Source organism: Pimephales promelas, chromosome 20 (assembly GCF_988280905.1).
Source record: "Pimephales promelas chromosome 20, fPimPro1.hap1.1, whole genome shotgun sequence".
In the NCBI taxonomy this organism is placed as follows: Eukaryota; Metazoa; Chordata; class Actinopteri; order Cypriniformes; family Leuciscidae; genus Pimephales; species Pimephales promelas.
The window spans coordinates 27,441,937-27,459,357 of NC_142788.1; the positions used below are offsets into that span (position 1 = coordinate 27,441,937).

The window sequence follows — 17,421 nt, forward strand, 5'->3', positions numbered from 1 at the left end:
AGCCCTTTTCTCTTTATTCAAACCCTGGGCTAAATGCAATGTTTTCCTGACTTCATGTGGAACGCTGAGCTGTGTGAATGCAAACGTTTTTGAACTTCGTGATTATTGTACATGCCCAACATGGAAGAAGGGGACTGTGAGGTCAGGAATGAATTCTATTCACTGCGAAAAAGTTTCAAATGTTGTTATCCAAAAGTCCTCAAAACAAGACACGTTTATTGGGACATGAGTTATTACAGGGATAGTTGAACTTGAAAATGAAAATTCTGTTATTTACTTACCCTCATGCCATTCCAAACCTGTATGATATTTTCTTTCTGGAAAACACAAAAAACATTGATGTGATTTAATATAAGATATAATAATTAGTATTTTAACTTGTTTTATAACTAATATTAAAGTACTTTAACTTTTAGTGTTTTTAACGTTTTAGTATAGTACCTTTTTTTTATAATCTCTTTATTGAACATGTTAAAAAAAGACAACAGCAAAAACTGAATAAAAATTAAAAATAAATAGTTAATCAACAACATCCAAAAAAAAAAAAAAAAAAGATATACAGATGGTCCAAACAACAGTCATGTTCAAAGGGGGTAGGAAGAAGTTAGAATAACTTTTCTTGTCCTATCCCCACTTAAATAATATTTTAAGTACTTAAACTAACTTACCTAAGGTTTACTTTACCTAACTTTACATACTATTAATTTACCTAATTACATACTGTAATACTGGAGACAGACAGACAGACAGACAGACGGGTAGATTGATTATATAGACAGACAGACAGAGAGACGGACAGATAAACAGGTAGATGATACAGACAGACAGACAGATAGACAGACAGACAGACAGACAGACAGATAGATAGATAGATAGATAGATAGATAGATAGATAGATAGATATATAGATAGATAGGACAGACAGACAGACAGACAGACAGACAGACAGACAGACAGACAGACAGATAGATAGATAGATAGATAGATAGATAGATAGATAGATAGATAGATAGATAGATAGATAGATAGATAGATAGATAGATAGATAGATAGATAGACAGATAGACAGGTAGATGATAGACTGTAGACAGATAGATTTGATTTGATTTGGATTAGTTCACATTTAACCATGCTGAAAAATATATCAGTTCTTGCCACATTCAGCAAACTATTATTCTTACACTCAAATTACAATTGAACCTTAAATTACATTATGATTATTTCTAAATTATTCATAATTTAAGAACAAGAAAATGGGTTTTCACTTGTTTTACTTAACTACAATATTTTGCTAAATCATTACAGGCTTATTATAGGATCGCGAGTTCCCTGCTGTGCATTTTAAATTATTTAGCTTCAAAATTAAACTATTACAATGCAAGTTCCACCCTGTAATGGTGTCTGCCATTTCATTATTTTACCAGCAGAGCAGATACCCCCGTACACAGCCCACAAATTACAGCTAAAAATGGAAATGCACCGTATTGATAGGTTATTGTATTAATTAGATTATGTCTCAGGAGAGGGAATCTGTCCTAAAATTAGAGCGTTTCATGCTCGGCTGATATTCACTCTGATAAAGCAGCACGGGGGATTGCAACATCTGTACTCTGTAATGTTGAGGTTAACTTGTGCTGTGATTGCATATGCAAAATCCACCGGCAGGTGCGACACTGACACAGCTGCTGACACGCACGCCGCTATATACCCTGAGCAAGACAAAACCTGGGAATACAAGAGATGCAAAGCAGCGTGCTCGAGAGCCTTGCGGTGGTAGGCAGGCTATGTGTGAGTCCTGTGTGAGAAGCGTGAATGAGAGGCCTGCAAATCGATAGGGACAGGGGATGTGGTGTCTGGCAAATCCAGTGGCGGCTGACATGTTCTCGGTGTAATCTCCCTCATTGTGCTGCGAGAGGGAAGATTATCCTCTGCTGACTGGCTGCTAAAAGGTTCCCCGCTCTCAGAACGCTTGCAGAAGGGGCGAGAGAACGGCGTGCAAAACCTCGCGTTCTTCCCCTCCTTCCCTGTCAAAGTTCGGATTATGTGGGGAAATTATCCCCTCTGACTCTCAATAAAACCTATTCTTATACGCCCTCGCCTTTCACGGAATATCATTGGATTTGTGACACAGGATCTCCGTTCGGATTCGCCGCTAGTTTCGGCAGGTTGCAAAGCCAGAGTTGAAAAGTATTTAAGGGGCTATGTGTAGGGTTTCACTTAAAAACATGTGTACATTTATGAGCCAACCATAATTTAATAGAAAGAATGACACCTTGACTGTCCACCACAGTTGCCTCTATCAGCCTGTAGGCTCAAATGTGTGAGGAGGAGGAGTCAGGTGACTCGGGATCGAATTAGTGAGAAAATTCACTAAAAGTGAAGTCCTTCCTTCCATCTTTCCGCCCTTCCGTCCTTCCTACCACCCGTCCTTCCTTCCTTCTGCCCGTCCTTCCTTCCTTCCATCCTTCCTTCCTTCCGCCTTTCCTCCCATCCTTCCTTCCGTACCTTCGTCTTTCCTTCCATCCTTCCTTCCTTCCATCCTTCCTTTCTTCCATCCTTCCACCCGTCCTTCCTTCCATCTTTCTGCCCTTCCTTCCATCCTTCCACCCGTCCTTCCTTCCATCTTTCCGCCCTTCCGTCCTTCCTTCCGCCCGTCCTTCCTTCCATACGTCCGCCTGTCCTTCCTTCCTTCCATCCTTCCACCCGTCCTTCCTTCCTTCCGCCCTTCCTTCCTTCCACCTGTCCTTCCTTCTGCCTGTCCTTCCTTCCATCCTTCCACCGGGCCTTCCGTCCTTCCATCCTTCCTCCCATCCTTCCTTCCATACCTCCGTCCTTCCGCCCTTCCTTCCTTCCATCCGCCCTTTCTTCCGCCCTTCCTTCCTTCCATCCACCCCTCCTTCCTTCCGTCCTTCCTTCCATACTCCCGCCTGTCCTTCCTTCCATCCACCCCTCCTTCCTTCCGTCCTTCCTTCCATACTCCCGCCTGTCCTTCCTTCCATCCTTCCGCCCTTCCTCCCGTACCTCCGTCCTTCCTTGCGCCTTTCCTTCCGCCTGTCCTTCCTTTTATCCTTCCGCCCTTTCATCCTTCCACCCTTCTTCTCGTCCTTCCATCCTTCCTTCCGTCCTTCCTTCCCTCCATCCATCCATCCATCCTTCCTTCCGCCCTTCCTGCCCTCCTGTCCTTCCTTCCCTCCATCCTTCCGTCCTTCCGTCTGGAATCTGTACGATTTTTTTATGTTTTTAAAAGAAAATAAGTGTTTTGTATTTTAATATATTGTAAAATAATTTATTCCTGTGATCAAAGCTGAATTTCCAGCATCATTACTCCAGTCTTCAGTGTCACATGATCCTTCATAAATCATTCTAATATGATGATTTGATGCTCAAGAAACGTTTATTGGAACGTTTTGATCTATATGTGTGTTTGTGTGTTCGCATCTGATGATGATGTGTGTGTGTGTGTGTGTGTGTGTGTGTGTGCTCTTCCAGACAGTCACCTTCAAGTCTCTCCTTCCCGGACAGAGTGTCACTCTAAACCGAAGAAGAACGAGACACTGATGGACTGTGTGTTGTCATGCATCATTTTGATTACACTGTTCTGTCAGTGGTGTGTATGTGTGTCTAACCATTGATAATACTGAGGGACATCATGACAATATACTGTATATGGTGACCAAGAGACATTATAAGTATCAAAAAGATCACCATATTAATCCATACAACTTGTGCCCTATATTCCAAGTCTTGATAGTATATGTATATGATCACCAGGGCTGCATTTATTTGCTCAAAAATACTGTAAAAACAGTAATATTGTGAAATATTATTACAATTTAAAAGGACAGTTTTCTATTTTAATATATTTTAAAATGTAATTTATTCCTGTGATGCAAAAGCTGAATTTCCAGCATCATTACTCCAGTCTTCCTTCAGAAATCACTCTAATATGATGATTTGCTGCTCAAGAAAATGTCAAAAAAACGTTTTTGCTGCAGCATATCTTTGTGGAAACCACAATACAGATTTTTTTCAGGATTCTTTGATAAATAGAAAGCCCAAAGCACTTCTGTAACATTAAAAATGATTTTCCTGTCACTTGATCAATTTAATACACCCTTGCTTAATAAAAGTATTAATTTTCTGGAAACACTTTAGTTCAGGTGTAGAACTAGTTGCTTATTAGCATGCATGTTACGAGGATATTGACTGTTTAGTAGTATTTATAAAGACTTTTTCTGCATGACGATATTCTAAATCCTTTAATCCTATATGGTTATTGTTTAAAAAAGAACAGTCTATGAAATAAAAATAGACAAATTCGGTCATTTAATCACCCCCATTGTATTCAAAATCATTATTATTTTCTGATTCCTAGAAACAGTACACATGGGAGTGAATAAATAATGACCAGAAGTTTATTTTCTGCCTGAACTGTTACATTACTTTTGTTTTTGGGGTCTGATGGGTAGTTTAGGCTGTGGGACCGTGAAGTCTGACCGTAGACCGTCATGTAATAATAAACCCGGGCCCGGTTCCCGCGCCTGCCCTAGGAGATCGCTTACATCAAAGCACCAATCAAAAACTGGTGCAGATATAATTTGTCATCAGGGATTTCCTGCTGGAGAATTATAGAGAAGATACAGGGCCGATCGATACTATGGATTTTCACTGCAGTGGCTGATTGTCCAATTGCTGTGAAACATGTGGAGGGATAAAAGGCCACGCCTGCCAGTCTCCAACAGACTGCCGACTCAGCATAAGGCCCGTCAGATTCCTCTGCTACAAAATTATCATGCTGAGGTGTCCAAGCCCTATTTAACGCACTCACTCACTTCATCCGATCCTCTTCACCGGCTCACTTTGAGGAAGCGTCACTCAGGCCTGTATCGGCGTCTTGGGCTCCTAGATGCAGAAAGAGAGAGAAACGGATGCTTTGGAGCACAATCTCTCCTTTTAGTGAGACGTCCGACTGCATTAGAGAAGATGCATGTTGAACGGGCCAAATCCCAGACAAAACTGACCCTTGCGTTTAACTCCGTCTTCATAAATCCCTAATCTTGCGCTCCAGACAGCCCAATGCTGGAGGAACACGACATTTTATAGATTTGTTTGGATGTGGTTGACATAAGAAGTAAAAACATTTCACTTCCCATGGATATACAGCCGAGGAATCCGGTGGTATTTCCGAGGTCCGTGCTAATGCTGATGGGCTGACATCTTGCATTCAAAGGGACTGAAGGGTAGTAAGAGATGACAGCCGTGCTGCAGTGCCTTATTTCTGTACCTTCTAGAGATCCAAGCCTCAATGAGAATTTATTTCAAATTCTTGGGTCGACGTGCAAGTAAACCACGTATTCCCGGCGGGTCGCTACAGTACAACCCTTGGGTCACGTCGCTTTAGGAGATAGCATCAAGCGATAACAATGGATTTCCCATAGACTGATATCTGCTACAAATCTTACAAGCAGCAAGCAAGAAGGCATTACTCGTAAATGGTTGAACATAGACCCTACTACTTCATCGCAATGGATAGAAATTACGAACGAAATATACAGCATGAAACGGGTCTTTTTCTTAAGGCATGCTTTGGAAAAATGGGAAAGTTACTGGAAGAAATTAAGAAACTTTATTTGATAAATAGATGCTATTTATAATAATTTCACTTAATATGTTACTAAGGAACTTGATTCACTGTAGGCTTCACATTATAGATGTTCATTTCTTCTTGGTTGTTCTATCTGTTTGTTATTTTAATTTTTATTTTTGTTCAAATGTAAAAAATGGGCTTTCCCATGGGCGATAATTATCCTATTATTATTAATAATTATTATTCATCCCATCCTATGGGCGATACATTAGAGATCGACCAGGTCAGCAATAGATGGTCTATAAAAAATTTGCTAAAAAAGTTTCTAGCGCACAATTGGCTTTATGCACAGCTTCACTACTTCCTGAATTTCAGCCAGCTCCTTGTTTCCTGTCTGCCATTATTGGACACATTGATTAATTCAGGTGTGCTTGACCTCAGTAGTCATGGCAACAATAATCAGACACACCTGAATTAATCAATTTTGCCCAATAATGGCAGACAGGAAACAGGGAGCTGGCTGAAGTTCAGGAAGTAGTGCAGCTGTACATAAAGCCCAATGGCACCCAATAAACACCTTCGCTATTTTTACAGTAAGCTATTTTTTAGGGCTGTCAAACAATTAATCACGATTAATAATAAATAATAATATATAAATAATATTTTTATTTGTATACAAATATTATTTATATATCATTATTTATTATTAATAATAAATAATATTTTTTCTTATATATATACGTATATATCTATCAAAAGTTTGGGTTAAGAAATACTTTTTAAGAAATGAGTACTTTTATTCAGCAAGGTCACATTAAATCAATTAATTATGTTATCAAAGAGTAAATAAATGCTGTTCTTTTTTCTTTTAAATGTTTCCCAGTTTTTCCACAAAAATATTAAGCAGTTTCATCATTGATAATAAATATTTTCATCATTGATAATACAACACTGTCAGACTATAAACTACTTTTTTCTTTTTTTAAGCTGTTGTCTATGCATTTCATTTATTGAATTTAATTAATATAATATATAATAATTTCCAGTACGTACTTTTAGTCTTTTTCTACATTAAAAGGCCCGTTCACACCAAGATCTATAACAATAACTACATTAGCTGTTCATATATTGTTTTTATTATGAGTGCGCTCCAGTTGTGTCGTCTGCCGGTTTAAATGCCCACGCTTTTTAAAATTTGGTGATTTCTGATTGGCTGTCAATGTTTTTAATCATTCATCAGCTGGAAAAAAAAAATCATTCTGAAAGTTATTCCAACGAGACCACAACTAGTGGACTCTGCTATTCTTTTATATTTACAATGATTTTTAACTATATCTTTATCGGTATAGTTATCGTCCTTTGTGTGAACGGACCTTAAGTGTGATTTGTTCACATTTAATGTCTTGCACTAAATAAACGATTCTTTCAACACTGTCTCTTATCATGTTGGAGTGGATTTTTAATATAATGCCCCTTTTTTTTTTTCACCGAGAATATCATAATCTCACCTCGGGCCCTGTTTGTGTGTGTATATGTGTAAGAAAGACTGGACATTCCCAGACCTCTTAGCCTCGTCTTCTCCGATGCCCCCTGACAGGCCAATATCAAAGAGCTCTATGTGAAGGCAGAGCGCCAAGCGCTGAAGATGACGAGCCCAGACTCAGTCTGACTTCCCCTGCAGGCACACACAGAGGAAATGAACTGACCACTGTATACAGGACGAGCAGTGAAAAGCCCTAAACAGGCTTCAACAGAACAGATTCACCCTGACAGGCTTCCCACTTCAATTTAAATGCAGTCTCTGACCATTTTTAGTCATGGATAGCAGTGCAAACTTTGACTTGTTGGTACAAAGTAACATGGCATCTCATGAAACCTGTCAGTGGTCATGTCTGAGATATTTTTGACTGAATAGCAAAAAGAAAACAAAAGAAATAATATTTTACATGAAGACAAGGACGCCTATTTTTGCGACCACTACAAATTTATTTTGTATTTGAAGTAAAATTTAGCACATTTCGCCCCAAAATTCATCAGTGGAATACAAAACAATCGTATTAATTAATTATTATTTTTTTTAAATCAAATTTTAATTTTTAAAATAATCAAATAAACAATAAAAACATATTTCTGTACCAGTGTTTCTTCACTATAAAAACCAATAAGTTTAGTTTACTTATTTTTTTTTTATGCAAACTCGTTGCCCTAATTTCATTAACTTAATTGCATAAAGTTACTCTTACTTAATCCATTTAAGTTTTGTCAACTTAATTCTGTCTGTGATCCGAGGAAGTGTACTCCCAGAGTGCTTTGCGGCATGAATAAATTAATTGCTTTTGTTTTTCTATTTTTGGCTTCATTAAAATTTTATTTGCTATACTTACAATAGATGGCAAAAAACAAATTGTAACGGTCAATTAATTAAATCATTTTATATATACATATATTAGTGGGATTTTTGTTGTTTTTTGGAAATTCTCATTCTCATTTTTAGGTGTGCATTTAATCAAAAACAGTACAGTAAAAATGAAAAATATTGTGAAATATTACAAACTGTTTTGTATTTTAATATATTTGAAAATGGCAGGTTACTTTAAGATTACTGTATGTAGCTTGTCATATTTTACATATGTCAATTATGCCAATCTGTACGATATACATCTAAGACTGTGCTCATGATTGATAGTGTTGACTAGGAGTTTATGATACATTGAAATTATACTGCATAAACCTTAAAGCACTAATGTCAGTTATGTTTTACCAGGAAAAGGAAACAAATGAATTGAAGTGTCAGGGGTTGATGTCGCTGGGCAAAAGAGGTCACGGACTGCTGATTCTCCAGAGCTATCTTCAGGTAATAGGAACGGTACATAATGACTTATGTTGTCTATCACATAAACAAGCTATCCACATTTTTAACAACATCTGTCACATCATCATCAATTGCTATTAGACTAAGATTAATCCCAAATTTGCTATCGTTATCGGGGTTATACTTACAATAGACCAAAAGACTATAGTCTATACGTGCCGATTTTACCATAAGACACAAGAAAACTTAAACGAAACCCAAATTTGTCTCATACTGCAAAAACCATGTCATAAATTGAACAATGTGCACTGGGGATTGAATAAAAAAAAAAAGCCAAGTGAATCTAAACAGGTGCCGCTCAGCACCGCAGACTTTAGCTCACTGACGGCCCCTCCATCACCGGCTCCTAATCCCAGAACTGCTCTCACGGAGCATATTCACAGCTATTTTTATCAGGCGTATATACTCGGGTCACCGCTCCCCCATATGTCCTCCTCCAGCGCCGAGACAGATAGCATCACACCAGAACACTCAACCTCTCACAAATGATGATGAAACTAATGGCTCCATCCTTTTCTAAAGGCTGGAGAATCACAGGCACTTCCAGATGCCATGTGACGCACGTCGACGCCGCGGGCCGTAACGCCACAGGCCGCCGTCGCTTTGGTTCGCGTGTTATTCTGAGTGGATAATGTGCGGCGGTCACGTCATTTACATGAAATTTCACAATAACTATTACTGGAATGTTCTGACAGAAATGTCTTGTAGAAAGAAAATCTGTCATCTTTGCTGTAAGAAGCTGTAGGGATGTGCAAGATATGATTGTTTGTTGTTGTTTTTAGTGTAATTCTTAATTCTCACAAAACCTGTTAACAGCCAGGGTTCCCACTTTTTTTTTTAATGACTTTTCAAGTTGTTTGTTACGGCTGTTTAAGACATATTTGTAATTCCTTGCCTAAAGAAATACTTTTGAACTAAGTGTAACAAAGAAAAAATGTATATAAATGCAGAAATTAGCTTTTTTTTTTTTGCATGACCTCTTGAAATTATTAATTTTCATTACTCTTCCAGTCCTGGAATTCACACTCATTATTAAAAGAAACAATTAGGAAATTACCTTTTGCATAGAAAGAAGAATTTTCGAGGACCACAAAGATTTTTTGGCACTGTGACATTATTATTGCAATCATCATGACAATTTAGTCCTTTACCTTATTTTTATTAATAATAATAATAATAATAATAACAATAATGGAAAATAAATGAATACAATTACAATTATTGTCGTGTCTTTGAATGTGTTTATAGTAATTTGATAGTAATTTACACTATCAAAAGTGGTTTTCAGACCCCCCCAATCTGCACATTTTAGAGTGGGCTTTTATTGTGGCCAGCCTAAGGCACACCTGTACAATAATCTTGATATGCCACACATGTGAGATTATCTCTGCAAAGGAGAAGTGCTCACTAACACAGATTTAGACAGATTTGTGAACAATATCTAAGAGAAATAGGCCTTTTGTGTACATAGAAAAAGTCTTAGATCTTTGAGTTCAGCTCATGACTAATTGGGGCAAAAACAAAAGTGTTGCATTTATAATTTTGCTCATATATATATATATATATATATATTATATATATATGAAGAGTTCAGATGCAAAAGCCTCTAAGTGCCATTTTAAATTTTCTTCTTTAATGATGATTTTTATCAAACTTGTATATTTAAGTTCAGTAATTTCACTTAAATAACAATTAATAGGTAATTATCATTGCCGTTTAAGTGAAATTACTGAACTTAAATATACAAGTTTGATAAAAATCATCATTAAAGAAGAAAATTTCAAATGGCATTTAGTAGGGCTGGGTATCGATTCACATTTCAATTTCGATTCGATTTCGATTCACAAGCTCTCAGTTCGATTCGATTTCGATTCTCGATTCAATTTTCGATTTCGATTCCTGATTTGATTCTCGATTCGACTATGAAGATGTAATACAAATCCTATATTTATAAAAAAGAACAGTGGACATAAGTTTACTAGTGGTTAATTAATACAAGGAAATTAAGAGCCATAAACCTGTATATAAAACTCTTTTTATTTTAGGTACACTAAATGCACAGAGAATAAACAGGATTTTGATGCAATATGAAAAAAAAGTCAGAACAGTCGCACAGCTTGATCAAACAGTATCATGTTATTTTATGTTTAAGATAGATATAGATAAATAAATATATAAATATTTAGACATTTTTTTACATTGATCTTACCTAAATGGTAATGTAATTTTTTGTTTATTTTTGTTTTAAGAGTTTATGTATGGAAGCTTGATTTCAATCTTTGAATTAAATTGAAAAAAGTAGCACAAATAAATACAATAGAATAAAGACACAAATTAAGAGACATTTTGGGGTAGTTTTTTGGGTATGTCAGAAATACTACAGAAACTGAATAAAGTAATCCAATGTAAATTAACACTGGATAGTCTTTTTAGTCCAGACTGAATTAAATACAAAGGCTATTAATTCTGATTGCTTACAATTAATACTATATTCTGTTGTTATGACAACAGAATGAATGACTGACACAAATGGCTGCGTTCACTTTAAGAACTAGTGCGCAAATCCATTACTGTTTCATTAACTTTCTGTCACACACGTTTAATGATAATTTAAGACATTACCGACTGTCTTTAGGAGGTTACTCACCAAGACCAGAGTTTTGACATAATGTCGCGTGTTTTAACTGTTAAAGTGATATAATCCAGGGATAAAACTTTTGTTTCTGGCGAGCTGTTTGTGAGGCAGATTTAGGCTGTAACGTTACTGTGCACGCAGTGAAAGACATCTCTGAGAGTGCGCGAGCACGGGATGGTTAACATTGCTTGTAAAACTCAAAAAGACCTGAAAATGATAAACGTTAGTTACGATCATAGGTTACGATGCAATGCTGGCCCGATTGTTAAGTGAATATTCCGTCATGTCCCGACTCCTAAACGCGTGTGTGTATCGACAGCTGCAGCGCTTGGCGCTTGATTAGTGCAGAGAGACGAGAAGATGCAGCACCGCGTCCGCGAGCCCTTTATATGGAAAAAATCGATTCCGGCCGTTGAGAATCGATTTTGAATCGAACACATTTTAAAAAACGATTAATCGAAAAATCGATTTTTTTGCCCAGCCCTAGCATTTAGAGGCTTTTGCATCTGAACTCTTCATATATATATATATATATATATATATATATATATATATATATGTATAACAAACTAAGAGAATTATCAGCATTCTTTAAGCATTTTTATTTGTCGCCTGCAGTACTTCTGTAATGTCACATGTCCAAGCGAGAAAAGATATTCAACAAAAAAAAAATCAACATAGGGAAGAGGATTTCAGAGGCAGAGAAATGTTTTACATTTTGATTAAAGATTACAAAAAGATTATCTTCCTTGTGAATAACACGTGCCAATGGATCATCAAAAATTAGGCCAAAAATGTCTATTAAGAAAGTAAATGGGGCCAATTTTGATTTCATGTCGACTTCACAGGGCAAATGAAGTTCAAGTGTAATCCGTAGGTTACAAAGTAATAACCATCATTCATTAACATGAAGCAAATGAGTACAACAGTGTGTGTGTGTGAAGTTGTGCAAATGCACAAAGATGCACGGGACGGATAGAGAGGCAGTGTGTGTTTAGCCACGTCTGTTTGATTATGCAGCTCTGGCTGTGAAACAGCATATGACGGACTCATACTCCACAAAACAGCGTGCTATATTGCAACAGCCACGCTGTAATGATAGAGATATTGAGGGCTGTAATTGTTATTATTGCCAAACCCAAATTGAAACTCATAACCTGCCTGACTCCAGCTATCAGTTGTCATTAAGTAAGAAAACAGACGTCTCAGCGGCGTGGCCTCAGTGCCGCGAGCTGTCTGTTGACACACAAAGTAATTGAAGAGGGAGTCGAGCTGTTTGAGCGCACTCAAAAGGAGAAGAAATGAGCACTTGATCAGAGCGTTTTTATGTCTATAGAGATGATTTGATTTCACGTAACGTCTGTTTTATAGCCCACCAAGCCATTAATTTGCATGGAGGCAAGTCAAAATGTGACATTTTTATTTAGGCGCTTTCGCCGTGTTTGGAGAACAATTGACTAGTGGTTTTTTGTGCTGTCAGTTTTGGTGGCATGTCGTCTCATTATACCAGGCCTTACAGAGATACTTAGGAGGTGCACAAACACACACACACGCACACACACACACACGGAAGGTCAATGCTCAGTTCTTTTGCAGTGGATTAGTACCAGCAGGTGAGTGGGCTGCTTATTTTACACAAGGCATGATGGGATTTTATAGGATAGAACGAGTTGTAGCATCTCTATGCCTATGCTATACGTCTAAATTATTCTGGAGACATTTGAAAATGTCATTTTTGTTTCAAAATGGTGTCCATCCACACAAGCGTTTTCCAAAAGTTACTCGTCCACACTGAAACGTAGTAAAACTATGGAAGCTTGTTTCCGCCACAGAATAAAACATTATAAAAAATAATTAGCACTTTTTATCTCACAATTGCAAGTTTACATCTTTATTTCTCAGAATTCTGAGATATAAAATCAAAATAGCATGATATAAAGTCACACTTGTGTTATATAGTCAGAATTGCGAGATATAAACTCACAATTGCGTGTTATAAAGTCAGAATTTTGAGATATAAACTCACAATTGTGTTATAAAGTCAGAATTTTGAGATATAAACTCACAATTACGTGTTATAAAGTCAGAATTTTGAGATATAAACTAACGATTGCATGTTAAAGTCAGAATTTTGAGATATAACTCACAATTGTGTTATAAAGTCAGAATTTTGAGATATAAACTCACAATTGCACGTTAAAGTCAGAATTGTGAGATATAAACTAACGATTGAGTGTTATAAAGTCAGAATTGTGAGATATAAACTAACGATTGAGTGTTATAAAGTCAGAATTGTGAGATATAAACTAACGATTGAGTGTTATAAAGTCAGAATTTTGAGATATAAACTAACGATTGCATGTTAAAGTCAGAATTTTGAGATATAAACTCACAATTGTGTTATAAAGTCAGAATTTTGAGATATAAACTCACAATTACGTGTTATAAAGTCAGAATTTTGAGATATAAACTTACAATTGCATGTTAAAGTCAGAATTGTGAGATATAAACTAACGATTGAGTGTTATAAAGTCAGAATTGTGAGATATAAACTAACGATTGAGTGTTATAAAGTCAGAATTGTGAGCGATTGAGTGTTATAAAGTCAGAATTGCGAGATATAAACTCACACTTGCATGTTAAAGTCACAATTGCGAGATATAAACTAACAACTGCGTGTTATAAAGTCAAATTTGCGAGATATAAACTCACAATTGCATGTTAAAGTCAGAATTGCGAGATATAAAACTCACAATTACGTGTTATAAAGTCACAATTGAGTGTTATAGTCACAATTGAGCGTTATAAAGTCAGAATTGCGAGATATAAACTCACACTTGCATGTTAAAGTCACAATTGCGAGATATAAACTAACAATTGAGTGTTATAAAGTCACAATTGAGTGTTATAAAGTCACAATTGAGCGTTATAAAGTCACAATTGCGAGATATAAACTCACAATTGCGAGATATAAACTCACCATTGAGCCTTATAAAGTCAGAATTGCGAGATATAAAACTCAGAATTACGTGTTATAAAGTCAGAATTGCGAGAAATAAACTCACAATTGAGTGTTATAAAGTCACAATTGCTAGATATAAACTCACAATTGCGAGATATAAACTCACCATTGAGCGTTATAAAGTCAGAATTGCGAGATATAAAACTCACAATTACGAGATATTAACTCACAATTGCTTGTTAAAGTCAGAATTGCGAGATATAAACTCACAATTTTGACTTTTTCTCCCACAGTTGCGTGTTTGTTTCAGGCAATTTTGAGATAAAAAGTCAATATTGCGAGATGTAAACTTTTAATTGTGAGATAAAAAGTCAGAATTATGAGATTAAAAAAAATCGCAATTACATTTTTACATGTATATACATAAATAATGTTTATTGACTTTTAATTATAATAAAAATATAACAACAAGGCACCACAAAAAAAAAAAGAAGAAAAAAATGAACCAACGTAGTTCAGATCTGTGCAAGTCAGCATTATTGGAGTTGCAGCGCATTTAGAGCATTTCAAATCATACATTGAGCGTCTCGTTTTGTGTCCAGTTACTACCTACAGTATGTGGACAGCAATGCCCCTCACTGGAGTCTGAAAGAGCTAATAATAGCTTAGCATGATTGTAGCCCCCCACCGGTCCCTGGAAAGTGTTAAGATCCTGTTTCTGTGTGAAATCACCTGCTGTAAGAGTTCTTGGCATTTATTATGTTTTATCACACAAGTCTTTCTCTGATATCAATTTACAAGCTCCAGGCGCAGCCTAAAAGGGAGCGATATGCCATCAAAATGGGCTGCTAAAAATGAGCTAGCTTTGAAAAACAGTTAATATGTAAAGTTATGGAAGTTATAAAAGTGATAAAAAGGTTATTTGAGCTTTCAATATTTTGCTCCACTTTCGTTTTTTATATCAGAGATTCATCATTTTCAAATTAAGAGACACCTTGTGTGTGAAAAGCACACTGTTGGCGTCTGCGGTTTGACAGTAGTTGAGATGTACATGCATGAAACTGATTTAGCGAGTGCTTAGGTGTGGTGATATTTCTCAAATATATAGTTAATATGACTGGATATTAACACCACAAAAAAAATGAAACAGTACTCTGCTTTCACACTTTTTGGAGCAGATTAAATTGTTTATATCAAAAGAAAATAAACACTGTAGTTCTGTTGCAGTAGAATAATCGTATCGCGATTTCCACTAAAATATGAAACTTTTTTCAACATTGATAATAATAAATGTTTCTTGAGCAAATCAGAATGATTTCTGAAGGATCATAAAGGGTACACTGAAGACTGCTGAAAATACAGCTTTGCATCACAGGAATAAATTTCATTTTAAAAAGCAAAAGCATTTTAAATAATCATAAAAGCAAAAACGTTATTTAATGGCAAAATAGGTTTTACTGTATTTTTCCGACCAAATAAATAAAGGATGGTGAGCATAAGATCCCAGATAGCACATCACATCTGTTAAAGATCACTTCATCTGGAAAGCATCCTGTGTTTACTAACATCTGATAGAAATCTTTAAGATGTCTTAAGAAAATCATTAGATTCTCAGATTACACAATTTTTTTTTGTCTGTTACCATAGTCACTGTTTCAGATTACGCGATTTGTCGTGTCGTGGGCAAGTCCTTCCTGACCAGTCATCGCATGTCGTCTTTAACGGCGCGCGTGATGCCATCGAGAAGGTGAAACTAGTAGCGAGTAACTTCCGGAAACGAACGTAAACAAACAATGGATGAAGCAGTGAGTGTTGTATTGGCTGTCCTGTGTTCAGAAAAAAAGTAAAAAAAATAAAGAAAACCCGTTCCTGGATTGCTCGAAGAGGACAGTATGGGCTGTCAATCCTCCAACGAGAACTTGAGGTAAAATATTGTTTTCTTATATATTTTTACTTTTAGTTTTAACGTTAGCACAATCGACTCCCTTTGTTTCGCCATTTTTGAAAGACGGAAAAGCTTCTGTGCTCCTATTGGTCAACCTCATACATGGACGACCATTAAAAAAATTAAACATGCTAGTCTATTTGAGTGATGTCATGAAGCATCGCAGACGCGACGTAGGTTGTCGCCCACTATGACACACTATACGAGATGATACGATCGAATCTTGCGTCCCTGACGCCCGTTGTCGTTTACGAATCCCCACGACACCCTACGTCAAACGGATCGTGCCAAAATCAGGCTAAAATTGTGTAATCTGAACCAGGCATAAAAGACATCTTCTAAACGTCTATTTAACATCTGACAGGAAACGTCCTATAGATGTATTGCAGATGAGCAAACACTACGTCTGATCAAAAAATACGTCTTCCAGATGTAAACACACGCATCAAATAGACGTCTCCGTGATGTAAGTGTGCTATCTGGGATACGTTTTTCAAAAATATTTTAAAAATCTTACCGACCTCAAATTTACGACAATTTACATTTGTTTTTGATGCAAGAAGCCTATTATAAGTGGACTTCAGTGACAACTATAGTGTATTTCTATTTTTCCCCCAGAACTTTAATACTCAGACATATACACTAGACCTCACCTTGGGGTTCTAAGCATGCGTCAAAACCGCCGCCATCTTGGAACAGGGGTCTTGTCATAGGAAGTAGCTAGGAAACGCTGCTATCGCTGCCTTTACTTCGAATTCATTGATGGTGGTGGACTTTTGTGCAGCGTATGATGTTCATGGATGAAATCTGAACTAGGAAGAATGTTTAAAAAAAAAAAATTCTTTGTGGAATCAATGATAAATACATGTCTGACCGTTGGAACAAACCAAAAAAACCAAGAAAAATCGTATTCATGATGATTTATGGTGATTTTATTTCCGTTAGACCTGTGTCTACTACATTGACGCTGATGCATTAAAGTGGAGGGGCTCCCCTGTTTCCCTCTATTGACGCATTCGTTCCAATGAACTGCCGTAGCCAAGGTGAGGTCTAGTGTATATGTCTATGTTTAATAATTAGGTTTAGGGATTTGTACGGTGGCTGAGAGAGCTCAACGCGCTGCAACTATAGAAAACAGGCAAACAGAAAAACACCCGAAAATTAAGTACAAAACACGTGTGCTCCAAATACTCACAACATAGCACAGACCACAACGGAGATGTTTACAGAGGACCCTAATAAGTGACGAACCCGGCTGGGACGTGCTTATACAGCTCAAAGTCTACTTTATTATTATTATTTATTTATTTCATTTTTTTTAAAAAAACATACAGAGATTATATGTTTATGATATACAATATGTTCAATGTCATCAGAATACTACTGAGAAAAGAACTGAAAACTAAAATAAATAAACAAG

General features: G+C 36.5%; 1 protein-coding gene across 1 annotated transcript in view; it reads left to right on the forward strand.

Moving 5' to 3' along the window:
• Positions 1 to 17,421, forward strand: part of tshz2 (teashirt zinc finger homeobox 2) — a 194,135-nt gene that overhangs the window by 16,251 nt on the left and 160,463 nt on the right. Inside the window, exon 3 of the mRNA XM_089124729.1 lies at positions 8,352 to 8,441. The gene's annotated coding sequence lies outside the window, so the exon portion shown is untranslated. The remainder of the gene's footprint in view (positions 1 to 8,351; positions 8,442 to 17,421) is intronic.